Genomic DNA, 27,915 nt, shown 5'->3' with positions numbered 1-27,915 from the left:
GCCAGCAAGGCTAGTTTATGATCCTGTGGGCGGTTTCTCCGTGTAGATGGGGAGGAAGGTGGTGATGATGTTTCTTCACATACATAACCTCGTTTTCATGATACATCCCTCCCTTGTTCTCTCTCTCTCTCTGATCACATTTTTTCCTTTTACACCCATATGGATTCGATCATCGTTCAGTTATATGTTGGCCAAACCACTGTTAGAAAGTCTTTGGGCAATACCGTCTGATATCAGATGATATCATCCTAATAATTTTCTAGGAGTTGGTTGGCTGAAAAACGGTTAGGAGGCTTTGTACGCATCTAATGGGTTTTTTGGCCGATTCTTTTAGACAGCCATTGACCAAAAAAACGCTCAGATGGTTCAACCATGGTGTCTGCAACCGTCGATGAGTCAGAAATATCACAGATTCTGCAACTTCTGCTGCAAGTTTGAGGTTGAGGACGGTAGAGGGTTTCTGGGCACTGCTGCTTGAGGGTTGAACGTGAGGTAGACTCTCTCTCTCTCTCTCTCAAATGGTGTAGAGTTCTCTCATTAGTTAAGTTTTTTTTTGTTGAAAATTTTATTCTCCCATCCTGGGCTATCTTTTATTTCACTTGAGATTTAATCATTATGTTGTTAATCTGATTTTTTGTTAATCATGGAGTTTTGTTTCTAGTGAATAATAATGTTTTTTTTTCAGAGTTATATATATTTTTGGTTTATGTTTTAGTTATATTAATTAAAAGAATCTCTGTTTTCTCTTTTGTGAGATTCAGTCTGCATTTTTTGGCTCTGATTTTATTATGGCATGAGTGCTAATGTCATAGTGAATGCTATTAAATATTATATAATCATGATCTAATGTTGTAAGCCCCTTCCCCTCTAAGATAGCTCTGTTCTTGTTGAAATGTCACCTTTAACAATTCTTTCCCTACAATCAAACAGAATAGATCTTCAAATTCGTGGCAAGCTTTGTCGTTTTGTTTCAAAATGTGGAGGTACCCCTGAGATATTTTCATGTGCAGTGGAATCTACTCGAAAGTGTATGAATGATTATGGCCGATCAGGTCATATTGTATATATAACTGATTAATAGGTTGTATTCAATCCCCACTGCACATCTCACTTGATGGAGTTCTGAGTGGGCCCCACCCTGTCACAGTTTCTAAGTGAGGTGCAGAGTTCCTAAATGTGATGTGCGGTGGGGATGGGTAACTGGAATATGTAAACCACCAAAATATATAAACTGGTATGCACCAAGATTTTCATAGTTTTTTTTTCTAAAATTTCACTGTACTGATGCAATCTAGATGTTTGGTTTTATAGAAACAGACTCTTAGATCATCCTATTATGATGTATGAGAATGATCTTTAAGTCTTGAAAATCAACATCTCAGAATTTTCGTAAATATTAAAGCATACGAAATCACATTTCGTGATCCGGTTACGATGATCCAATAGTGGCTTCCAAGCAAATGGACCATGCTGAATGCATCTACAGCTATGTAGTCAAAAGTGCTAAGCGGTGCCTAGTAGGTAGACCCCTAAAAGGACTAGTCGGTACCCCAATTAAAATATAAAAAATATACATAAAAATATGTTTAATTCTTTTACTAATAAGATGTTTTCATTACAGAAGTGCAAAATTTCACGCTTTCGCCAAATATATTAATATACATAACCAGAATATATATATATATATATATATATATTCAATTATTCATAACATATTCAGTATAATCAACAAAATTTGCTTTCAGTCTTTTACCAACATATACATATATAAATAACATATTACATAATCCATAATACTAAATATGCTTTTAGGCTTTTATAGAAAAATTCATCAGAAACAAAGTAACACATGTATAAAAAACATAATCAATTTAAATTAACTATGTATGCTTTCAATGTTTCACAGAAAAAATCCCAAAAGCAAAGTAACACACACAAATATACATATACATATATATATATGTATATATATAACAACTAAGCATGTTTTCATCATTTCATAAAAAAAATCACACAAATACACTGACATATATATAATTTATATATACAAAAAAACATAATATATAATAATAATAAATAACTAAACTGCCCTCGTGCCTAGGCAGGGGTGTCTTAGTCACCGACTAGGCACCTTAGTCGGTGCCTAGTCGACAAAATTGGTACCTTTTAAGGTACCCACCTAGGAATTGCAAAGCCTAGGCATTTTACTTACACCTAGACCGACTAGGTGGACTAGTCCATGCCTAGTTGGGCTTTTGACTACATAGATCCGCAGGGTTAGATTTGCAAAAAACCCTATGAAAATTTTGGTTCATACTACTTTACATATTTTGCTGGTTTACATATTTCGGCTTCCCTGTTGGGGATTATATATAGTGATGATAGGTTATGTACAATATGACCTGATCTGACCACATATGACTGATCAATCTGATTATGAAGATTCAAGCTGCTTAGCTGCTGATATGTTTCGAGTCAGAAGTGAGGTTGAGGGGCTCATGGCTCTTGATGCAACCCGGCATTAATCCAACACAATATACCAGCTCATTCACGAAATCCTTGTGGGTGGAGCTAGGAACTCTCTCTCTCTCTCTGTATATACTATATATATATGCAATTTATCAAATTTTTGTTTGATAATTAGGATATTATATGACACCAATTTTAAAAATAATAATCAATTAATTTTAAAATTTATCTTTTTAAATCTAGCTTTTACAATTGTTAAAGTAAGAATGACTGATTTTGTGCCAATTGATCACTATTTCTTATATTGTTGATTAATTGTCATTTGCTGAGGAATCCAAGTGCTGATCGATTTTTTTTTGGTGGATTTTTGCTGATTAGGACAATCCCCATGAAATTTCCAAGGACGAGTTTGGCTACTATGCAAGTGGTTGTTTGGATGCCAACCAACCAAGTTTTAAGTAAATCCTGATTGGGGCAAAACTGGGTTTTCAACTCAGTTTTGCTATACTCTGCTATCTATTTTTTCCAACTGGGTTTTTCGAGTGGTGGGGTCACGATGCTCACCACCCCCTTCTTCCTTACCACCCATCACTTCTTCCTTCTTCCAATCTATGTTTGGCCATTTTCCAGCTGGTCACCGGCCGAAAATGAGCACATTTGTTTATGCTTTTTTTTTCTTCATAGCCAGCCATTTTCTGGGCACCTACGAGCTGAAAAATGCTCAGAATGGCTTTTTGATGGGTAAGGTGGACAGGTCACGTCAACCCATTTGGATAAGGTCATCTTCGATAAGGCAGTTACCCCATTCGGATCATCTAGAAGTAATCTATTACATTTGGAAGATGTTTGTTACACTTTGGGTCTCAATCTAGAGGATAGGATTCATATCTTATGGTTCTATCCTCTTCCTTTGATTTATATATTGTAACTGCTGTATACCTGTGATCTTTATCTAAATAGTGGAGATCGGTGAGCTTCCATTCGTAGACGTAGGCCTTCATGGCCGAACCACGGAAATGATTCTCTCTCTCTCTTCCATTTTCTTTGGCACGTCATCACACCTCCCTACGTCTCTTCATGGTATCAGAGAGGGAGCGATCTGTTAATATATATATATATATATATATATATATATATATATGCTTTATTCATTGTAATAGACAAATACTCATCAGGGGTATTTTTGTCTTTTCACAAGTCATGTAATAGGTTATGCCCATTAGGGGTTCTAGCCGTTGGGGAGGGTCCCAAGGCTCTATGGCTTCCTTGTTGTGTATAAATAAGGGTATTCCCCCTCTTATAAAGTTAATGCTTTCTCAAGCATTTTAGTAATGGTAATGATAGGGTGCTCGCGGAGTACCTACTTCCACCTAATAGAAGCTTTAGATTTTCAAATTTCTTAAACTTTTTTTGTTGATCAAACCCTATAGATATGATCTATAAGCATTATTTATTAGAAAACAAGTTTTGGATTATGTGATTATAGTATAGATTTATGTTTTTTAAGAACTTTAAAAATCAATGGCTCGCAATGTATCAAAATTTCATGACCTAAAAAATCATTTTTTTAGGTCCAAAAATCATGATCCAAACCCTGATTCCTATCAAATAAACTATGTTGAGTACATCCATAAGGTTTAATTGAGAAAATACAACCTACAACCATGATTTCTAGTATGTGGGAGTAGGAACTTCTGGAGCACCGTAGCATTACTTTTTTAGTAATACAATTCCTATAGTTTTTATTGTGTTCTTGGCCCCTAAGTGGCCTTTGTGTATGTGTATGTGATTGACCCATAAGTGGTCCTTATGCTTTTGAATTTTGTGTTCTTGTAAGCCCATAAGAGGCACTTTCTTGTTCTTGTTTCATTACATGATATCAAAGCTTTGGTGTTCTTGGGTTGTGATTTGTTTGTGAAGACCAAGAAGATGATGGTGAGCATTGGTTTATTGGTTCGTTGCCTTGGGAAGTGCATCATCAAACCTCTTTAACAAATTTCTTGCTCCTCTTCTTTTCTCTATTTCTAGACCTCTCTCTCTCTCTTTGTAAAAATGGAGGATGAAAGAGAAGTTGTCATCCCCATTTCCGTGAGACTTAATAATACAAACTTTGTGATGTGGGCATCCATAGTAAAACATAAAATATGGGAAAAGGGTCTATGGGGGTTGCTTGATGACACTGAAAGAGAGCTTAAGCTTATACTCACAAAGATAGAGAATGACAAGGAAGTAGAACTTCAAGGAGATGAAATGTCTAAAGCCATTGACGAATATAAAAAAAGATGGAAAGAATGGAGGATGGACATTTAAAAAATTATTGGATGGCTCATCAATAGTATTGATATAAAAAAATGCTCAAGTTTAGCAAAATTTGATTTTTCTAGTGATGCATGAAAATATCTTAAGGATATGTATTGTCTAAAAGATATACCTCATAATGTAATATGCAAAAAAAAGTGAGAACCATGACTCAAGGAGAGGTGAGCATTAGAGAATATTATAATGCTCTCTCTTCTTTGGGATGAATTGGATCATTTACAACCTAAGTGACATTGTCCTCAAGATATAGAATTACATGAAAATCAAATCAAAACAGAGCATTTTTACCAATTTATAAATGAGCTTAGACCCGAATTTAAAAGGACCAAATCGACCATTCTTCATAGAGGAGGAGTACCTACCATAGCGGAAATACTTGAAGAATTAACTATGGAGGAAAATAAGTTGAAGAAACTTTCTTTTACTAAAGTTGAAGAATCAGTGCTTGCTATGTCAAGACCTGAAAACCACACAAGGGCATACAAGCCTCCTCACTTTGGGAGAAGCAATGAACATGGGAGAAGCTCCAATGATTATGGAAGAAGTTCAAGTGATGAAAGAAAAGACTATGAATACAAGAAGAGTGGCAAATTGATATGCCATTTTTGTTATGAGTGGGGTGGTCACATCAAGCCTTTTTGCCCCAAAAAAGAGAGAATATCTAAAAGATGAAAAGAAGGTGGCTTCTGTAGGACCATCATTTGAAAGAAATGGTGAAAGTGTGGGATCAATGTCTCTAGCATAACTCATGGAAGCACTACAACCAATGTTAAAAAATCAAGCCTCCTTTCTCTCCGGCGCGGCCGTATCAACATGCATTGATCCCGGTAAGACTTCTTAGATTCTTGATTTCGGAGCTTCTTTTCACGTTACTTCAAATGAGTCCATATTATCCGAAACTTCTTTAAAAATAAAAAATTTACACAAAAACATGCCAAAAGACGATAATTTTCACAAATTTTAATTTTAATTAAATTGAAAACATACAACAACAACAACAACTACGCCTTCATCCCAAAACAATTGGGGTCGGCGATATGAACCAACAAAAAAAATCATTATGGGTCTTCCACATGAATCCTTCTCCTCCATTCATTTCTATCAAATGCCATGTCCTCGGTGAGGTTCAAAGCATTACTATCCTTTCTTATCACCTCCATCCATGTCTTCCTAGGCTTACCCCGACCTCTTTTAACTAATATATTTTTCCATTTCTCCATCCTTCTAACTGGAGTATCATTAGGCCTTCGTCGAATATGTCCAAACCACCGTAAACGATTCTCTCTCATCTTATTTTCAATGGGTGCAACGCCTACCTTCTTACGTATCTCCTCGTTCCGAATCTTATCTTTTATTGTATTTCCACACATCCATCTCAGCATACGCATCTCAGCTACACTCATTTTTTGAATATGATGTCTCTGGGCAGCCCAACATTCCGTACTATATAGTAAAGCGGGCCTAATAGTCGTCCTATAAAACTTTTTCTTCAACCGCAATGGCATTCTACGATCGCACAACACTCCAGTTGCACTCTTCCATTTCATCCACCCAACCTTTATCCTATGATTTACATCTCCATCAATTTCTCCATACTTTTGAATGATAGATCCCAAATATTTGAAAGAATCATCCACCGGTATTTCGTGCTCACCAAGCTTCACTACACTCCCATCACTACTTCGTTGCTTACTAAATCGACATTCCATGTATTCTGTCTTACTCTTACTCAACTTAAAACCTCTTGCTTCCAATGTCTGTCTCCATAATTCTAACTTAGCATTAACCCCAGCTCTAGACTCATCAATCAAAACAATATCATCAGCAAACAACATACACCACGGCATATTTTCTTGAATTGATCTCGTAAGCTCATCCATCACTATAGCAAATAGGAAAGGGCTTAAAGCAGATCCTTGATGTAACCCAACCGTTATAGGAAAATTGGTTGTCACCCCTCCACAAGTGCGGACATTGGTTACTACTCCTTCATACACATCTTTAATTATACTAATGTACTTGAGAGAAACACCTTTCTTCATCATTGTCCACCAGAGAACGTCCCTAGGTACTCTATCGTAAGCCTTCTCCAAATCAATAAAAACCATATGCAAATCTTTGTTCCTCTCTCTATTTCTCTCAATAAGTTGTCTAAGAAGATGTATAGTTTCCATAGTTGATCTTCCAGGCATAAAACCAAATTGATTCTCTGATATCATGACAATCTTCCTCAACCTAGACTCAATCACCCTCTCCCAAAGTTTCATAGTATGACTCATGAGTTTTATACCACGATAGTTTGTGCAATCTTGTATATCACCCTTATTCTTATATAGAGGCACCAAAGTACTCTTCCTCCACTCATTAGGCATCTTATTTGTCCACCAAATCTTGTTAAAAAAATTTGTCAACCATTCTAAACCTTTCTCTCCCAAGCATTTCCAAGCCTCGATAGGTATACCATCTGGGCCAACTGCCTTTCTTGATTTCATTTTCTTCAAAGCCTCTGTAATTTCTTTCTTTTGAATCTTGCACATGAAGTCACGATTCATCTCATGAAAAGGAATTGAAAAGTCTCCAAGATCCTGAGCATGACTTTCATTAAATAGCTTATCAAAATAATCTTTCCATCTCTCCTTAATCTCCTCATCTTTGACTAAAACCCTTTGCGTTTCATCTTTGATACATCTAACCATACCCAGATCCCTCGATTTTCTATCTCTCATCTTTGCAAGCCTATAAATATCTTTTTCACCCTCTTTGGTATCTAACTTGTCATAAACCTCCTTATATACCTTATCCCTCGCGTTCCGAACTACTTTTTTAGCTTCCTTCTTTGCTATCATATACTTCTCCAAATTCTCATTATCACGATTTTTACTTAGATTTTTATAACACTCTCTTTTAACCTTAATAGCTAATTTGACATCCTCGTTCCACCACGATGTATCCTTACCTAGCGGTGCACCGCCTTTAGACTCACCCAATACCTCCTTAGCCACCTTTTTCATGCCACCCGCTATCTTATTCCACATAGATTCTGAATCCTCCTCGAGATACCAATCAACTTCCTTAACTACCCGCTCTACAAACATTCCTTGTTTAGCTTCTTTCAGTGCCCACCACTTAATTCTAGGATCTATCATATGTCTATCCCTTTTGCGGTATTGTCTAATTCTAAGATCTAAAATTAAGACTCTATGTTGTGTAGCTACACTTTCTCCCAGTATAACCTTACAATCGATGCAACAACCCCTATCTCTCTTTCTAAGTAGGAAAAAAATCTATCTGACTCGTATTAACCCCACTTTAAAATGTTACTAGGTGAGACTCCCTCTTCCTAAACCAAGTGTTTGCTAAGATCATATCATAGGACAAACCAAAATCTAAAATCCTTTCTCCACTTTCGTTTCTTCCTCCTATACCATAGCCTCCATGGATACTCTCAAATCCATCCCTACTAATGCCTACATGCCCATTAAGGTCACCGCCGATGAAAAGCCTTTCTCCATAAAATATCCCTTGTACTACTCCATCTAAATCTTCCCAAAATTGACGCTTAATGGAATCATCTAAACCTACTTGAGGTGCATAAACACTAATAATATTAATAATATTCGTACCTAATACTAATTTAATAAGTAAAATCCTATCACCCTTCCTACGGACCTCAACTACATTATTTATAAACTCACGACTCATAACAATCCCTACTCCATTCCTATTCCTATTTATTCCTTTATACCAAATCTTATATCCCCAAGGTTCTATCACTTTTGCTTTCTCACCTACCCATTTGGTCTCTTGTAGACATAAAATATCAATCTTTCTCCTACACATAACATGTACTAACTCTACCAACTTACCAGTTAAAGATCCTATGTTCCAAGTGGCTAACCTAATTTTATGGTCTTGGACTAACTTCTTTACCCCTACCCGTCCAACAAAGTGAGGGAACCCTTGCCTATTTGACACCACACCCGGGCGCCGGTGTGACGCGTCGCTTCCGGGCGACGACCTAGCAACCCTTGCCCATTTATCACTGCCTTCGGGCCTATAGAGTACAACGCGTCGCTCAGTAGGGAACGCCCCAACGAAATTCTCATATTGGTTCATATTCATAGGGTATGACTAAGTTTTTATGCTGGCTGTCACAGGCCTACCGCAACCCTCCTCTTTTATCCGGGCTTAAATTGAAAACATATTTATTTTTAATAAATAGCCGCAATATTTCGAATACATTTTTAAATATGTACCATAAAAAATTAAAGTAGAGAATCCAAAAAAAAACATACCGGAATATGAGAGTCTTGAGTCCAAGCCGTACATCAATTCAAATCTTTCTTTTAAAGCACAAACACGAATAAGATGCCAAGACCAAGATGCCTTGCTCTAATACCATGACACGAAATAGCTTGAAACCTATGACATTACAAATCGTAGTCTAAATGCCAATCAAAATGTATTTGAATACTAACAATATGCAAAACTTGATACAAGTTGTATGAATAAATGATTTCTTTCATAATAAACAAAAATATATAAAAAAATAAATACATAAGGGCCTCACTACAATACACTCAAAAACACACAAAAGAACCTAAAACTACCCATCACTGTTTGACCCACAATAGGCACACACCCCATATATAGAGAGAAAATAGAGGAAGAGATACAGTAAAGAGAGATAAGAGAAAGTCATCTCTAGTCATTGTTGTTGGGCTGAGTTCCCAACAATTAGACTGTTGGGCTTAGTTCCCAACACAAATCTAGCTGTTGGGCTGAGTTCCCAACAACTAGTATAGTTGACTTTACAATGAATATATATGTATATATATAATATAGTATATATATGAAAAAAGGATAGAGTAATCTTAACAGTTTCAACCTGAATACCCCCATTAAGATGTATTGTGACAACCAAGCTGCTATTCTAAGTCTGTATTCCAAGAAAGGACAAAACACATCGAGCTGGATTGCCACCTCATCCGGGAAAAATTCCAATTTGAAGAAATCTACACCCCGAAGTTCAGTACAAGTCGCTGACATCTTCACCAAGTTTGTGACCAAGGCTCAATTTTTGAGTGTTCTAGGCAAGCTGGGTTCAATGTCTATCTTCGCTCCAACTTGAGGGGGAGTGATGGGTAAGGTGGATAGCTCTCGTCAACCCATTTGGATAAGGTCGTCTTCGATAAGGCAGTTACCCCATTCAGATCATCTAGAAGTAATCTGTTACATTTGGAAGATGTTTGTTACACTTTGGGTCTCAATCTAAAGGATAGGATTCATATCTCGTGGTTCTATCGTCTTCCTTTGATTTATATATTGTAACTGCTGTGTACCTGTGATCTTTATCTAAATAGTGAAGATCGGTGAGCTTCCATCCGTGGACGTAGGCATCCATGGCCGAACCATGTAAATGATTCTCTCTCTCTCTCTTTTGTTTTCTTCGGCACCTCATCACACATCCCTGCGTCTCTTCACATTTCCCTGGAAGGGCAGAGCCATCTTAACCATTTTTTGGCTGGTGGGTAGCCTGAAAATGGCTTGTCATGATGTTCCATATGTGATTTTTTTTAAAAACTATGGCCAACCATTTTTTGGTCATCCACTAGTTAGAAAATGACCAACTACGAAGGGATATTTGATTTTTTTTTTTTAATTTTCTTTATAGCCAACCATTTTTTGGCCACCCACCAGCCGGAAAATGGCTATGGTGGTTCTGCCCTTGCAAGTTGGTACCACCGGCCGCCAATGAGGCGGCTAGGAAATGTTTTTTTTCTTCATTTTTTCAATTTTTGCAAACCAAAACATGGAAACCATGTTTTTAGTCAACCAAACGCCTATAAACCCAGGTTTTTGGCCAACATTAGTTTGCTAAAAACCTGGTTTTGACGCAAAACCTACAAAATTAGGTTTGTTAAAAACCTGTTGCTTGCTGTCATCCAAACAGGGTTAAGGTAGCTAAGGTACTGGTTGGATGAACACCTGGTTTTGGTTGTCAAACCAGGTTTTACTCAAAAACCATTAGCATTTTATTGGCAATTCACTATAGTGCTTCTTTATGGGCTTGGGAGTTTTTTTCAACTATTGAAGGCAGAGGGTTTGCTGATAGGCCTTCGTTGACCATTTCATCCTTGGAATTCGGGATGACCTCTAGTGATGGTTGTGTAGGCTATACCTTTGCAATTATGACTTTACAACCTGTACCTTCTACGTACTTCTTCTAAACTAGCAACTATATTAGCACACAATCAACTAATTCACAATATTTCCATGCCGAGTCATTTATGTTTGTTTGCAACTTCCTCTATCAATAGTCCTATATAATAAAAGCTCTAAAATATTAATTAATTTATGCATCATGCAAAAGCAATGAATAATGTAAACGGTCTTGCCATTTTGCAGCTGCCAGTAGATCTCTAGCTATGCATGTGGCGATACTGTTGCATGTCTTTGCAAAATTGTGTCTTAGTTGAGACATACATGTGGCAATGGTCCTCAATGTTGGATCATTCGATTTCATAGCATCATATCTATTCCAAATCTTGTGTATCTAAACAAAAGAGGACTCTACTCATTATGTGGGCTCCCCCATTGCCATGTCGGATCATTTGAGACCATCTCACTTGAAAATCTTGGATAACTAAGGAAATGAGAGAGATTTTTTACTTCAAAGCCTTATGAAAGTGATGAACTTCACCTTTGCCTCAATGGTTAGAAATCAATCACCTTGCACAAAATTGGCTTTTAAAAAGAAGAAAACAAAAAGTCCCAAAATCATCATTATTGAAATTCCGAATTCTCATGTCAGAGCTTTTAAAATGAGTTCAGGTGTGTTTGGGGCTAAACAATGACTTAGAAGTGAAAAGGATTTAATCAAAAGTGGCTGGACCTCCCAAAAAACAAGTAAAAGAGTATTAGAAGTGTTAAGTTCTGGTTTGTCGATATCATATATTACATCCCATATCAAGGTGTATGGTATGATAGAGTAGTGTATCTTACAACATATGGGTTATGATATTGATAGACCCCTCAAAATAGTTTTAAGAGTGGATCATATCGGTTTTCTCCTGATAAAGTATTGTCATAACGTATTGTATGCTATGCCATAGGAATTCGGCCAACCAAGTGCCGCACCCGCGTAGACACGATGCGACATGAGTGCAGCACCCGGTGCGGTCAAATTGACCCTGGGTGCGGTCAATGCACCCAGAGTCATAAATGTTCAAATTTTGGACTTTAAAAAAAAAGCCCGATGAAATGGGTTGAGAGGAGGATTAGGGCAAACAAAATTTGCCCTCTCCTTTCGACTCGATGCTGCGACCCGTCTCTTGACCCCGACACGGTGACGACTATGAGCTATCACTGTCCGACGACGCCTCCTCTCTGTCTCCTACCCAAGTATGCATTCTCTCTCTCATTCTCTATCCCCTCGTCTCTCAATCTCTCTTCTCGACTACCTCTCTCTCTCTCTCAATCTCTTTCTCCTTTTCCCTCTATTACTGTGTACCTCTTTCTCTCTCAACTCAATCTCTTTCCCCTTTCCCCTCTGTGTTACTGTGTACCTCTCTCTCTCTCTCGGCTAAACACCGTGGTTGCCCATTTTAGGGAAAATATTTACCCATTTTAAGGAAAACTCAGTTTGGCTTGTTAAGAGTTGATCACGAGTTGACTTTTTGCTCAAAAAACTATCTTTTAAGAGTTTTTACATGTAAAACCTATGTAATATAAACATTATACATAATATACATTTAAAATATAATATATTTATGTATAATATACATAGCTAAGCTGAGCTTTCTCAGTTCATACATGGCCTTATGGCCCTTACCTAAACATGCTGGCTGGCTCAGCTCACCGAACCCAATTAATGAGCCGAACTGAGTTTTCACAAGCCCAGCCAAGCTGAACCGAGTTTTCCCTGTGACATATGGTTGCTTATGCTAATGACTAATGTGTATTATTTGTTGATGACTTGATGTTGGGTAATTTGATTGTTATTACTGATTTTGTTACTTAAAATTTGGTTGAATGCTCATATTTTTATTAGTTAATAGTTAATATATATATATATATATATATATATATATATATATATATATATATATATATATATACATATACCTTCCCGCACCCCCCCCCCCCCCCCCACACACACACACACACCCCTGCACCCAAGTTTTTTTAAAGTGCCGCATCGCCTCACCCACACCCGCACCCGCACCTATGTGACATAGATTGTATGATATATTAAGACTTTTAAAACATTATCTTTGGGCATCTAATCTTTTGATTGGACAGTCCAAGGTCAGTGCACATAGGGAACACTAAACACTAACACACACTGACTAATTCTTTTTTATGTATAGATGTGCGTGAATGTCTTATTTTTGTTCATGCTTGGGTAGGCCTTTATGTGTGTGTGCCTAGTGTTAAATAAATTGATTGCCTGACATGACTTAATATAAAAGAGATTAGGTGTCAAATTTTTTGCTTATCCTTTTCTAAAAAAACTCTACATGGTTTATTTAGTCAAAAGTGTGTTTTGAATCAAACTAATTGTATTGTGTAAGCAAGATTTTTAGGAGCTCTGAATCAACATTTCCTAATGCAACAAGTTTTCTCAATTGAAAAAAAATGTCTTTATGTCGAGAATGCCAGAGAGAATGTGCAATTCCTATTAAAAGAACCATGCCACACATATCTGTGGAGTCTAATTGATCAGATGAATATTGCAACGTAACTTGTATATATAAGTAATCAACTTAGACTTAGTTTGTGCTTGTCATGAGTCAGATTGGTTCAAGCTTTGCTCATTATGGAGGGAGTTCATGCTGAATCTCATATTGAGAAAAATAAATCAAGCGTGAAGAAGGAAAGTTGGGATCATTCAGCAGCCCACACGCATACACCATGCTCCAGCCTAGAACCTAGGCTACATTTGTCTGCAGTAAAAATTTTCTTAGACAACTTGCATGCTTATATTAATAATTCAGCACCTTAATAATTCAGCACCTCTCTGCCTTTTTATGTGAAGTTGTTCATGTGTATAGCTGGTTAAATTGTACAAAAATATGAACATCTTGTCTTGTTTAAGATAGCATGAGAAGATTCTACTCTTCACATTTCTTACAGAAATTTTTGAATTTTTGCTTCTTTCATGTTTACCTCCAACATAGGCTTAGTGAAACTTTAATGGGGCTATTTTGACATTAAGAAGGCATCAAAAGGGCACTGAACAAAAACTCCATGCATCCCACTGGAAATTTCCCTTCTTTCCTTTTCCTGTTTAGCTTAGTTTGCATTTTTTTTCCTTTTCAAAAAGATTTATTCTCAAGTGGCCATCTAATTGTCCATCTCATGAATTGTGTACTCTCTTTGTGTTTCTCTTGTCCATTTTCTTTAGGAGTTTGTTGGGATCAAATTTGGCATTCTCCATGGTTGATGGACAGTACAGAATGAGCAGTAAAATGAAATGAGCATATATTCATTGTTTTTAGTAGGCTGAAGACTTTTTGATCTTTTTTAATAGTTGAGTGTGTTTATTCAACAAGAGAAGTTTTTTTTTATCATTATAAAATTTGATTTGGATTCAATCTAGGTGACTCTGCAGTGGTGGGTTTTGTTGGAAATGGAGAATTTTAAGGTCTCTTTAGCTTTTGTGTTGCATTAGGTTTGTGTCTTTTCTTTTTAGTTGGGTGTATTTGTGTTAAAATGTATTTATGTACATATATGTATATATATATAACTAGGTTAGACTTTTTAATTTCTTTCTTTTTTATTTTTTGGTTCACATTGGACTAGTCAACACAAGGTTGACGGGGCTGGTCCAACGGTCTCTGTGTGTATATATAGGGGTGAAATCCCCTCTCATTTGTAATGCTTCTTGCATGAATTCCACATCAATAAAATATTATTTTTTACAATTGTGAGCATTCTTTTTGTGCCCCTTTAGTGGGGTTTGTGAGGGAGCCTATTTGTAGTTTTTTTTGTGTTCACTTTAGTGTTTTAGTGGACTTTGTTGTGGCTCTTTTGTGTGTCCACTTTGGTGATTCGGTAAACATCATTAGAGGCTCTTATTTCTTTTTCATGGTATCAGAGCTTGGTGATCAAGCTGATTTTTTCTCAGTGCATCGGGAAGCGTGCCACTCAAAACTTGAAGGTGCTGAAGCTCTCAAGTACTTGTGAGATCGTGATTGTGTTTCAAGTGATAGATTGGTAGTGATTACTTGGTACTAGAGTGTCCATGCCCTTATTCAGTGGAACTTGGTGGTGGAGTGCTCGTGCTCTTTCACCTTGCTTTCTTTCTTTCTCTTCTCCTTCTTTATTATTTTCTTTTTCTTCTATCTTCCTTAACCCTTGTAAAAATGGATGACAATGAAAATGTCATAATAAAACCCATCAAACTCAATGATTTCAATTATGTATCATGGGCTTCAATCATAAAGTAGCTCATATGAGAAAAGGGTTGTGGGGACTAGTGGATGGGACCGATCTGGAACCCAAGCCAATCCTTACCAAAGTAGAATGTGAGAAATAAGCACCTCTTACGGAGGGTGAAAAAACTAAGACAATGGCCACCTATGAGAAGAAATAAAAGGAATGAAGAATGGAGCATGTTAAGATTATGTTTTGGTTTATTAGTAATGTTGACATAAAAAAGTATTTTAGCCTTGCTAAGCTTGAACATGCAAATAAGGCATGGGATTATCTCAAGAGAATGTATTCTCTTAAAGATATTGCACATGTATGCAATTTGCAAGATAAAATCTGAAATATGACTCAAGGGGACAAGAGTGTTAGAGAATACTATAGTGAATTGTCCGAGCTTTGAGAAGAGTTGGCTTTTCTTGAACCGAAATGGCATTGTCCCGAAGATATATAACTCTGCCAAAATCAAATAGATGAGGAGCATTTTTACCAATCTATCAATAGATTGAGATCGAAATTTGAATCCACTAAATCCGTTCTTCTTCATCGAGGGAAAATACCCTCAATTGAAAACACTATAAAGGAACTAAGCATGGAGGAAAATAGGCTTAAGAAGAGGACTTTTAAGAGTGATGATGACTCGATTCGCTGTATCTAGACTGAAAAACTATGTTCGTAACTTCGTACCTACAAACCACTACACTATGGAGGGTCAATCAGTGAGCATTATGGAATCAAGAGAATGTATATGAGAAGAAAATCATTTCTTATTATTGTCATAAACCGGGACACGTCAAAACCTATTGTCCTAAGTTGAAAAGGCCGTATGAGAGGAAGGTTGCCTCAGTTGGTCCTCCACAAGAGTCAAGTGATGTCAAAACCACTCAAGACTCATCTATGGGGAACATGTCCTTGACACAACTAGTAGAGGCTCTTCAACTTCTACTCAAAGGAGCATCCTGATAAACTCGAGCCGTAATTTCTTCTTTTGTCATCTCTGATCCCGGTAAATCTCTTTGGCTTCTTGACTTCGGTGCCTCATTTCACATGATACCAAATGGTGATATGTTATCCGAATGTTGTAACTTAAGCAAATCAAATGTGTTTACTGCTGATGGGACATCTCTTGAGATAAAAAGAATAGAAAATTTTGAAAATATTTATTAAAATTTAAAAAAAATTATTTCAAAATTAAATATATGCCTAAATTAAATCTAAATTTTTTATTTCTCAATTATCTAACCATGAATATAATGTTTCCTTCTTTTCTAATGGTTGTTGGATGCAGGATCGCTAGTTAGGGAAGCTGATTGGGGAAGGCCATAGAGGAGACTTATACAACATGGATTTTTTGAAAATACCCTAGAACACTTTTTGTTGTAATGTTCAAAAATTAGATTTGGATTTATGACATAAAAGGCTTGGTCATCTTAATGTATCCCAAATTCAATATTTTTCAAAAATGAAGTTTTTTTGTAATTCTGAAAATTTTGCAGGTGAAGTTTGTATTCTTGGCAAATTGAAGAGATTACCATTTCGAGAAAGAACTTTTGTTTCTTCTCAGCTGCTTTAGTTAATACATTCGAATGTTTGGGGCCCATCGCCCATTATATCTAAGGGTGGATTTGCGTACTATGTAATTTTTGTTAATGATTTTACTAAACATACTTGGATCTATTTTCGTAAACATAAATTTAAAGTTTTCTTATACTTTCAAATATTTTACAATTTAGTCAAGAATAAATTAAAAAATGATATTTCTATCTTTCACACTGATTCAGGAGGAACATTTTTATCCAAAGAATTTAAAGACTACCTATATTTAAATAGTATAACACATAAAAAATCTTGTCCTTACACTCCACAACATAATGACCAATAAAATGGTTTAACTGAAAGAAAGCATAGACACATTATAGAAACAACAAGAACCTTGCTTATTGCAAGCCAAGTACCAAAAGATTTTTGGGCTGAAGCTATATTGACTGGAGTTTATCTCATCAACCGAATGCCATGATCTTCTTTAAAAATGTGTCACCAATTGAAAAACATTTTAAATTAATTTTTGATTATTCTAGATTGAGAGTCTTTGGGTGCAAATGTTTTCTGTTTACTAATAAGAATGATAAACTTTCTCCTTAGGCTATTCCATGTGTTTTTTTGGGATATGCCAATAACAAAAAATGTTATAGATGTTTTGATTTTATAAAAAAAAAGTTGTCTCAATAAATATGTCTTTTTTAGAAAAGATTTTTTGAAATAGAAAATCTAAAGAAATAACTAAGCATTCTTTTTTGTTGGATTTAATTCCATAATATGATGATTTAAATGTTGATATTGATGAAGATCATGAGCATAAAAATGATATAGTGAGTGAAGAACAATCTCATGATAATGAGATTAGATAATAGCAATCTATAAGGATAAAAATTGTATACAATATTCTAGGCGTGGTGATTCCAATCGTCCATGTGCACTTGAAAGATATACTGATAATGAAAACCAAATAGAAATTCAAACTAAAGGTCACCTAGAATATCAAAACCTCCTATAAAACCCTTGACCTATGCTCAAGCAAAAGAACACTTTGAGTGGGTAGAAGCCATCAGGATAAAACTAGATGCCTTAAAAAACGTAAATACTTGTACTATTCAAGACATTCTCTCAAGAAAGCAACCTATAGGTTGTAGATAGGTGTATAAGGTAAAAACCAAGAGTGATAAAACTCTTAAAAGATACAAAGCCTGATTAGTTGTCAAAGGATATGCGCAAGAGTATGGTATAGATTATGAAGAAACTTTTTCCTAGTTGCTAGGATGACCACAATTAGAACCTTGGTAGTAGCCGTGGCCTATGTGAGAAAATGACCCATATATGAATGCATTTCTTAATGGAAATTTAGCTGAAGAAGCTTATATAGAAGCACCACCTGGTATAACTATTCCTAAAGAAAAAACTCTTCATTTGGACAAGGCCTTTTATGGTCTTAAACAAGCACCGAAAGCGTAATATGACATATTTAGTCAACTTTGTTTCTTAAGATTTCTGATGCAGGTATGATTATCCTTCTCCTTTATGTGGACGGCATGATTATCATTGGAGAGGACAAACATGGAGTTGAACATATTAAAAAACTTCGCAAAACATATATTGAGATGATTGACTTGGTTTTTTTAAAATATTTTCTTAGCATTGAAGTTGCTTATTTTTTTAGAGATTATTTATTGACTCAATCAAAATTTGCTTTGGATATTGCTGCCAAGTCTAGAATCTCAGATGACAAGAAGGCTGACGCTTTTGAAGTTGTCGATGCTAAGATGTAAATTGATGATGGAGAGCCACTTAAAAACCCGACACCATACAAACAATTTATTGGGGCACTTTCTTATCTATCGATTACAAGACTTGTTGATATAGTACATGTAGTTCACACAACCAGCCAATTTTAGCATGCTCTTACTTCTGTTCATATGGGAGCGGTTTTGCATATTATTAGATATCTTAAGACTTCTATTTATCAAGGCCTTTTCTTATTTGCTTCTTAATCTTTAGATTTAACTGCTTATTACTGATTGGAGAGGTGATCCCAATAACCGATACTCAACTACTTATTTTTGTATTTTTTAGGAGAATGATTGATCTCATGGTAATATAAGAAGCAACAAAAGGTCTCCCCCTCTTCGACTGAAAAAGAATACCGAGTCATGACTACAACTACTATGGAGGTGGTCTGGTTAAGAAGATTGTTGACTGATATGGGAGTTCAGATTATAGGAACATCACGAATGTGTTGTGACAACAAAAGTTCCATCTATGTTACTAGCCATCGGATCTTTCACGAACATACCAAACATATTGAGATGGACTGTCACTACACATGGGAGGAGTATTTACATAACACTATCGATCTTCCCTATGTTACCTCAAAATACTAGTTGACGGATTTCTTCACCAACCTTCTCACTGCCCTTAGATTTCACTCTCTTAGGCAAACTTTTGGTTATCCAACCGTAAGTTTGCTGGAGAGTGTTAAAATGAATTTATGTACATAGTAATACATATACATACATATATATATATATATATATATATATATATATATATATATATATATATATAATGTGTATATATATGTAACTGGGTTTAGTTTCTTTCTTTTTTATTTTTTGGTTTACATTGGACTAGTCAAAATTAGAGTCGTTGGGGCCTGGTCCAACGTCTCTATGGAGTCCTCTCTTTGTGTATATATAGGGGTGAAATCTCCTCTCATTTGTAATGCTTCTTGCATGGATTCCACATCAATAAAATATTATTTTTTACATTTGTGAGCATTCTTTTTGTGCCCCTTTAGTGGGTTTTGTGAGTGAACCTATTTGTGGCTCTTTGTGTGTTCACTTTGGTGTTTTGGTGGACTGTGTTGTGACTCTTTTGTGTCCACTTTGGTGATTCGTTGAACATTGTTGGAGGCTCTCATTTCCTTTCAATTTGCTCTATGAGAGTGGTTGATTCTTTTTCATTGCGTTTAGGAAATTTGAGTTTTATGGTTAGGAAGGCTGATTACATACTTGACACATGTTTTTTGCTCGATAAGAAGGGTTTATCTGTGAAAATCTTGATTTCTCTTTGCATGCCTTGACCATGCATCTTGAACTTTTGCTTCTTTTTGGGGTTAATTGGATTACATGTCTTGATTGGGTGAGTTTGGAATAGTGGATTGTTGGAAATTGAGTTTATTGAAGGTGGTATTTCCTTTAGCTTTGTTTTGCATCCACTGACATGAACCTGTATAGGTATCGATTGGCTATCAGTATTTGTTAGACATGAAGCATCAATGGACTTCAATTCAAAGTGATACAAGTTTATTTTAAGAAATTGGTTATTATTGATGTTGCACTGATCAACTGCCGATTAGGAGGGAGAGTAGCAGAGAATAATTGGATATCAAGTAGTTGTATGATCAGATATTTGGGCTGTGGATGTTTATCTAGAGTTATATTTAGATGGAGCATCTTGCTTTGATTGCCACTCAGTTGAGGGATGATTCTGATATCGATGTTGATGACTTGAGGGATAACTTGGCAGAGAATGACATTAGTGATGAGGAAATTGAACCTGATGAACTGGAGAGGCGGATGTGGAAGGACAAGATCAAACTTCAGAGGATAAAAGAGAGGCGGAAAACTACTGTCCCACAGGCTGAGAAGCCCAAGCATAAGCGGACTTTGGATCAGGCTAGGCGGAAAAAGATGTCAAGAGCCCAAGATGGCATTTTGAAATACATGCTGAAGCTGATGGAAGTTTGCAAAGCTAAAGGTTTTGTCTATGGAATCATACCGGAGAAGGGGAAGCCTATGAGTGGTTCTTCTGATAACCTAAGAGCATGGTGGAAGGAGAAGGTAAAGTTTGATAAGTATGGGCCAGCTGAGGTAGCAAAATATGAGGCAGAGAATATTATAAATAGCAACACTGATAGTAGGGGAGGTCTCCACAGTCTTCAGGATCTTCAAGATGCTACATTGGGTTCCCTGTTGTCATCACTGATGCAGCATTGTGTTCCACCCCAGAGGAAGTTCCCACTGGAGAAGGGCATTCCACCACCTTGGTGGCCTACTGGGAATGAAGACTGGTGGATATGGTCAGGGCTTCCAATCGATCAAGTGCCACCATATAGGAAGCCACATGATCTAAATAAGGTATGGAAAATAGGAGTCCTCACTGCTGTGATTAAGCATATGTCTCCTGACATTGCCAAAGTCAAGAGACATGTTCGGCGGTCAAAGTGTCTGCAAGATAAGATGACTGCAAAAGAAAGCTCAATCTGGTTGTCAGTTTTGAGCAGAGAGGAGTCACTCACTCAGCAAGTCAGCGATGAGAATAGAACTTCTGGTAGGACTGGAACTCCAGTGAGTGATAATGGGGGAAGACAGGATGTTGCAACTAACAATGATGATTATGATGTTGATGGTTGTGAACATGGTTTTAGTTCTGCTTATTCCAAGGATGATGAAGGACAAGCAAATGCTGGGGCTTCTGTGTCACATAGTGAATTAGTTGAAACACAAAAACATGGACGTGAAAATGCCATTTTAAGATTGCAAGATCAGGATCCCACAGAGGAACCAAGAAGAAAGAGACCACACATGATTTCTGCACTAGCGGAGCAATTATCTGCATCCCCTCAAGATGACAATGTCCAAGAGGAATCACAAAACCATCTTCCTGATACAAATAGGAGCCCTCAGCCTGAACAATATCATGTGCACGCACCTGAACATGATGCCTGCTCAAACTTAGCACCAAGATCCCAAGAAGGGGGTGTAGGAGATACTCATACTTTGATAGATTCAAGGTTACAGAACATTTCTGATTCTTGTTCTGCAAATGTAGTTGCTCACATCATGCATGTCGATGGCCATCCCCTATTATATGTGGGAAACCGAGATGCAGAATCTAGAACTTCATTTGGTTTCTATAGATCGTCTAGGGGATATGAGTATTCTTGTGGAGGACAGCGGCTTAATACAATTGCAATGAATAGCCAGGTCAGGCAGGAGGCTGTGGAAATGCATGAAGAAAGTCAAGTGTTTGGGAGTGTTTTGATGCTAGATGGAAATCCAAGTGAGATTGCTGGAGATGTACATCGTTTAGTCAAGTATCCATTCCATAGTCTGCCAGACAAACTTGTAATGAGTCACTTTGGATCTCCCATTGGTGGCGTATCACTAGATTATGGGTTCAATGGTTCATATAATCTTGGAGTCGAAGGATCTAGTTCACTTGATCCAGTTGAACTTGATTTTTCACTTGATGAAGACTTCATTCAATACTTTGGAGCATAGAGTAAGTAACATGTTTCAAATAACATTCATTTTTTTGAAGTTGTTTTAATTCTCCTATTATTGTAGGAATCTTATTGTTATTTGACTATTCTTTCAGGAGGGAAGATGTTGAGAACTTGAAATCATGTGATGACTGATTTGTTTGACCTGACTGCAGTCAGAGCATGGAGGAGATGGACTAATTTTTACCTTCTATTGATTATAATGCGAATGCCTGTTGTAGGAGGAGGGTTCCAGAAGGATTTTATTGTACATCAGGTTCAATGACTACTTTGGCGAGTAGACCAGTTGATCATCTAATGACTGTCAGTTGATTCTGGAAGATATAGTACATCAGGTTCATTGTTCTTTTAATGTAAAAAGTGACTGGACCTAATTTGCTGCGTCCAGTTGGGTCACATAACCTTTTGTTTTTGAGGGTGCGATTCACCATTTCGATGAATCTTGAGAGACATTGTTATGTATAAATGATCCTTTTTCCAAGGTAATTGCTAATAGGGTTGATCACATTCCGCATCTATTTTGCCCATATTGATTATTCTACCATACATTCAACTGCATCTTGTTTTATGTTCAATATTTTTGGTAATGGTTTTTTGTGATTGTCTCAAAGAATTGTGCACCTTTGTTATTAGCTAAATTGTGAGCCCTTTGAAGCCTAGATACTGCAAATGGGCAAGTCACTGTTCTTATTTGTTTTGTTGAGTAGTGTAGGTTGTGTAATATGAATAGTAGTAACCTAAATCGTTCAACGTAGTATCTCGACAAGGGTTTTTCTCGGAGAGATTTTAAAAAAATGGTTTTTCTTGGGAAAGTCTTGGAAGTTTTAAAAATTAAAAAATATAAAAAATAATAAGAAAGAAAAAAAAATAATAGGTTTTGTATCAATTTTTCTTGCAAAATATAAGGAAATAAGTTTGGAAAGTATTTAAAATACAAAAGAAACACAAAAATTGGCTTAGAATATATAAAATAAGATTTTTTTCTCATAAATATCATGGTTAATATTGTGATATTTTCATTTTGATGATATTTTAAAAATATCATGAGATTTTTCTGATATTATCGGCTATACCTTAATTTCTCGAAAAATCTTGCGATATTTTCAAAATATGGTCGATATCGGTGACTATGATATGCATAAGTACCATATGTATTTTTAGTTTTTATGTTACCCTCCTCTTTTGGAAATAGCTGTCTCAATAGTATTGTTGTCTCTGGATTTTTTTCGCGCCAGTAATAGTGGTATAATGATTGCAATGTATGTCGCCCTGGTATAACATACCTCTTTACTTGCGTGCTTTTATTGTTGCGTCAGTAATAATGTTATATTGATGTAATGTATGTTGTGCCAGTATAACATACCTCTTTACTGGCACGAGTAAACATGATTAGCATGCCAGTAAACGAGTAATTTCTTGTAGTGTTACTTGAATCCGACCACAAACCTGATTATGCAAAACCTAATTAGGTTGGATTCAACAATGCCTACGTTTACCTCCTAACCTGGATTGACCAAACAATCCAACCCCCAAGCCCATTTGATACATGATCCGTTAAAGACCAAACAAATTTATGCCCAAAATGATTCTACCTGGCCCAGTACTTCTAACAAATCCCAGTTAGACCCGATTTGACACCAATCCATCCATGATCAAGATTTCTAAATTTTAGATTATAAAACTTTTACAGCGATAAATACTGAACAAACCCAATCAAAAGCTAATTTTGTATGAAATGGGGCCATTTAATACCCAAATGGTTATAGTCTGACCCATGTCATTCGCGCCCAAACTCAGTAGTACATTACCCAGAACCAAACTTAAACTTGTTTTTCCATCTGTTTGGGTTTGGGTCTAACTTTTAGATCCCACTAAAGAAGAGTCCAATTAAAACCCAACCTGCTTACCACCCAACCAATTTACACCTGAACCCAATGATGCATATGAGGTTCATATTTTAGTCATAACCAAACCTGAACCTGAGTATCATCGGATCGAGTTCCAGTCCAAATTTTAGACTCGTTTCGTAAACAAATTCAGTGAAACACGAACCTAATCCAACCAGAACAGATCACTCTTAAATAGAGCTCTTTGGGGTCCATACCTGGTAAAATTAGACCAAGGTCTACCTCTGCTCTTTATTATAGATTGACCTTGGTACAACTTTAATCAAGGTGCAGTGAGTTGATCTAGGTAGATTGCCCACAAGAGCTCCTCACATTTGGCTAGGTGGGTTGGTCTAAGACATTCAAGGCTAAGGACGTTATGAGCTCCATACCTAGAGTGTGTGTCCCTTATTTTTTTGATAGACAAGCTGGAGTTAGGCAGACCCCTACCAGATATCTCTTAAACCCCATGTGGCAGAGGGATTCGAACCTGTGCCTTCAGCTTGGCACAGGATCCCGCTTACCACATGGGATACCACCTCAGTGTGCGTCCCTTGCTGCAAGGTCCAAGCCAAACACGAAACTACTTCCGATTGGCAGGAAGAAAATACTTGTAGAGTTTAACACCGTGGACACCAGAACAGAACTATGGTCAACGTGGCACCTCTTGTCCTGTAATGGGATTTCAAAACTATAATGGTGGTTTCTCCTTGTTATATATAAAAAAAATCTGCTTATAATTTAAAATTTTTATTTATTTTTACTAGGAGAAACTGCTCCAGGAACAAAGACCTAGCCGCCCTGGCTCAGCCTGCCGTATTTACAGTCTCTGTTCATGTCAGCATAAAACTATGAGGGCTTACCCCTCAACCCCAGGGAGTCGCCAAACTTCGGCTTACGCAGGGGGTGATGCCCATGAGATTTGAACCTAGACCATCCGTCACACGGTCTAAGCCCCTTTCGTGGATTCCACTGCCATGGAAATGGAATCGGACTCCCCTCATGGGAACTGTTTTCCGCGAAAAACCCACCTCCAGCATGTAAAATGACATGCCTATCAAGTTTTTTTCGTGAAAACGCAGGTTTCTATTGTTTGTGTTGTCACTGTGGGCTCGCGGAAACGCACACCCCTCGATGCATTTCCGCAAAAAACAACCCACTTTCCGTGACACAAAGGCTACCAAACAAAAAAGAAAAGAAAAAAGATTGAGAAACTAAAACCAGGACAAAATTTCAACGGCCTGTGGTATAACCCAGGAGTCAAAAATAGATTGCATTATAATGTTGGGGATATGCAGCTGGGACAAAGTTGATTTTATATCACATTGAGAATAATTGTTCCCTTGTTCAATGGATATCTTTGGAGTCAACATAAAATTGTCAATGTAGACAAATCCAGTGTCCACCCCACAGTCTAAATTAAGTTTTGATACAATGTCAAAGTTTTTTTATTTGGTAAAATAAGGTGGCGCCTTTTATTCAATTTTTTTTTTTCAAATTTTCATAACTGGATCCATGCATGCTAGTGAGACTCATTTTTTCACGATCCAACCCATTGAAAGGAAATCTTCTTCTTGCCCCACCTCTCTCTCTCTCTCTCTCTCTCTCTCTCTCTCTCTACAAGGAACCTACCAAGACTAAGTCCTAATTGAGCCCACCCTATAATGTTAAACCCTGAGAGAATGTGCTGAACCCACAAGGCTGCTCCATATCTGCTGAAGGTTTCATCTCAGGGGGAATTGAACTTGTTCTAGGGCTCCTAGACATTACGATGCTCACCCTATTATGTTTCTCTCTAATTAATTTATAATGCGAAGCTTTGTATTTTTCGTTTTGTTTTCTTTGAGGGGGCGTTTATAAAAAGAAGAAGAAGGTAGTTGTACTTACCCTAGTTTAGAAAACCAATAAGAGACAAATTAAGTTCAAAGTCTGTTGTTTGGTTGAAGACAAAAACATGATAAGAGTTTTTTATATGCCCATAATTATCTCTTCTTCCTTTTTCTCTTGTGCTATGATTCCTGTTCCAACACAAGCTTTTTTTCTCTCTCTCTCTCTCTCTCACACACACACACACACAGGATGTTGTAGGCTCTGTTTGAACCTTGCATTGATATGAAAACACTATTTCCATGTGTTGCAAAAATATGGTTTTGCCAAAATGTGGTGTTGAGGATGGGGTTGCCTAAAACATCTTATTGGTAATGGTGTTGAAATGTGGTGTTGGGGTTGCCAACTCCATTCCCAGCATCACTGCTCCCAAGCAGCAAAGAGCATGAGAACACTGAGGGAAACCAAAGTACACCTTCGATTCAAGGCTCCCAAGCAGAGCCTTAATTTTTTAATTTGGATAAGTTCTTAGGTCATTTTATCTTTTCTTTTTTGTTTCTACAGGTTTGGTTCTTGTTAGTCCAACTTTTTATGTATTTTTTTTAAAGGAGATTTTCTTTTGAATGAGACGTTTTATATGGTTTAGATCGTGAACTTCTTATTTGAATGAAAGTTTTTTTTTCTAAGTAACGTTTTGCATGCAATGCATCATGCTACACAACTCATACGTCGAGCAAGGATTACGAAAATTGACTGGACAGTATTACTGTCCTTGAGCTTGGTTCGAGCTCGAGTTGAGCTTGAACTTTCCAGTGTATAACCTCATATACAACACGCTTGCCTAAGCTCAGGTATAGCATGTTGGGATAAGCCACGATATGTGACACTTACCCACAATAAGGTAACTTTTCCCTTATAGTGTCCCTTCCGATAAACATAAAGAAATTCAGAGAGAAAACGGTTACGTAACCGTTTCCTTTGCTACAACTACAAAAGAGTATCCATAAGCGACCTTGCATAAGCGGACATACAGCGAAAAACACAGAAGAGGGTTAAAGTAACATGCCTTTTCTGAGTTTTTTCGACTAAGGAGGAAAACTGAGATCTTGCTCATCCATTGTTGAAGGAGCATGCGCTCATCGGAGGGCTGCAGTCTGGCTGAGGAGCGAAGCTCATCCCGATCCAGCCACCAACGCCTACCGCCAGCCACCGATTTAGGTTCATCGATGGTGGCATCAGGTACGCTTCGCCTTTCGTCTGTTTTGTTGTGTGCAAGTCCCTGGAGGATCCCCACATTGGGTTATGGGCCCACACCATGCCTCCGCTGCACAAGCATTGGTGTTTTTCCGAACACTGTCGCCATGGGGCAACAACATTTTTTTGGTAGACTCGATATAATACCTACTGTTTCTTTGTCGTCGGAATAGCTTTTGAAAGCCCGTGGTCGTCGACAATTTTGATCGATGGCACTGGATGCTGGTAGCCGACAACCGACGCAGGTCACCGTTTGCAGGTGACGGTCACCGTGGAGCGACAATTTTTTTGGTAGCCCATCACCGTGGGGTGACGTGGCTCGTCGGTTAACCGACCGACCATCACTAGCATAGAAAATATGGGAAACAAAGGCCGTCGGGCTGCAGGGGCAGGTCTCCCGACGTCGGGATCGCCGTGCGGTGTCGCTAGGGAGGGGGGTGTTTCCACCATACCATTGGATTGCCTGGGCAAAACCCTTTTCGTTGGAAGGGAGTTTTCTGTCAGGAGGCATACCGTGGGTCACCGCGGGTCATCGCCGGAGATCCGGTGGGGCGGATGTAGGTCGCCATCGACGGCATTGATGACTGACGACAAACCCCCTTTATTGCCTCACCTCTACCGGTGGGCGAGGTGGGAGAGGACATCGACGAGGCTCTGGTGTGGGTCGGCGGCAGACGACATCGATCGCCGGCAAGCCGATTGGGTAACCCCCTTTTTCCTGTTTTCACTAAACAGAAGCCCTCGGGTTTCTGTTTTTGATTTTTAATCAGTGGAACTAGATCGGGTTCGGGTATGGGTCCATTCAAGTTCATATCGGATCAGACCTGGATAGGGTTCTTACCAGGTTAGACCCAGATCCGATTAATACTAGATCTGACCCAGATC

The 27,915-nt window shown here is 37.4% G+C and overlaps 1 pseudogene across 1 annotated transcript; it reads left to right on the top strand.

The window, feature by feature from the left end:
- The first annotated feature begins 25 nt into the window (after nt 1–25).
- On the top strand, nt 26–22,616 carry LOC149828979 (ETHYLENE INSENSITIVE 3-like 3 protein pseudogene; annotated as a pseudogene). The gene is made up of 3 exons (XR_016434375.1): nt 26–492; nt 20,013–22,062; nt 22,159–22,616. The product of XR_016434375.1 is annotated as an ETHYLENE INSENSITIVE 3-like 3 protein pseudogene (transcript).
- The last annotated feature ends 5,299 nt before the right edge of the window (nt 22,617–27,915 follow it).

The sequence above is a fragment of the Nuphar pumila genome, chromosome 9 (genome assembly GCF_984573655.1).
Source record: "Nuphar pumila chromosome 9, dmNupPumi1.hap1.1, whole genome shotgun sequence".
NCBI classification, from domain to species: Eukaryota; Viridiplantae; Streptophyta; class Magnoliopsida; order Nymphaeales; family Nymphaeaceae; genus Nuphar; species Nuphar pumila.
This window is presented reverse-complemented; position numbering and strand designations above follow the sequence as displayed.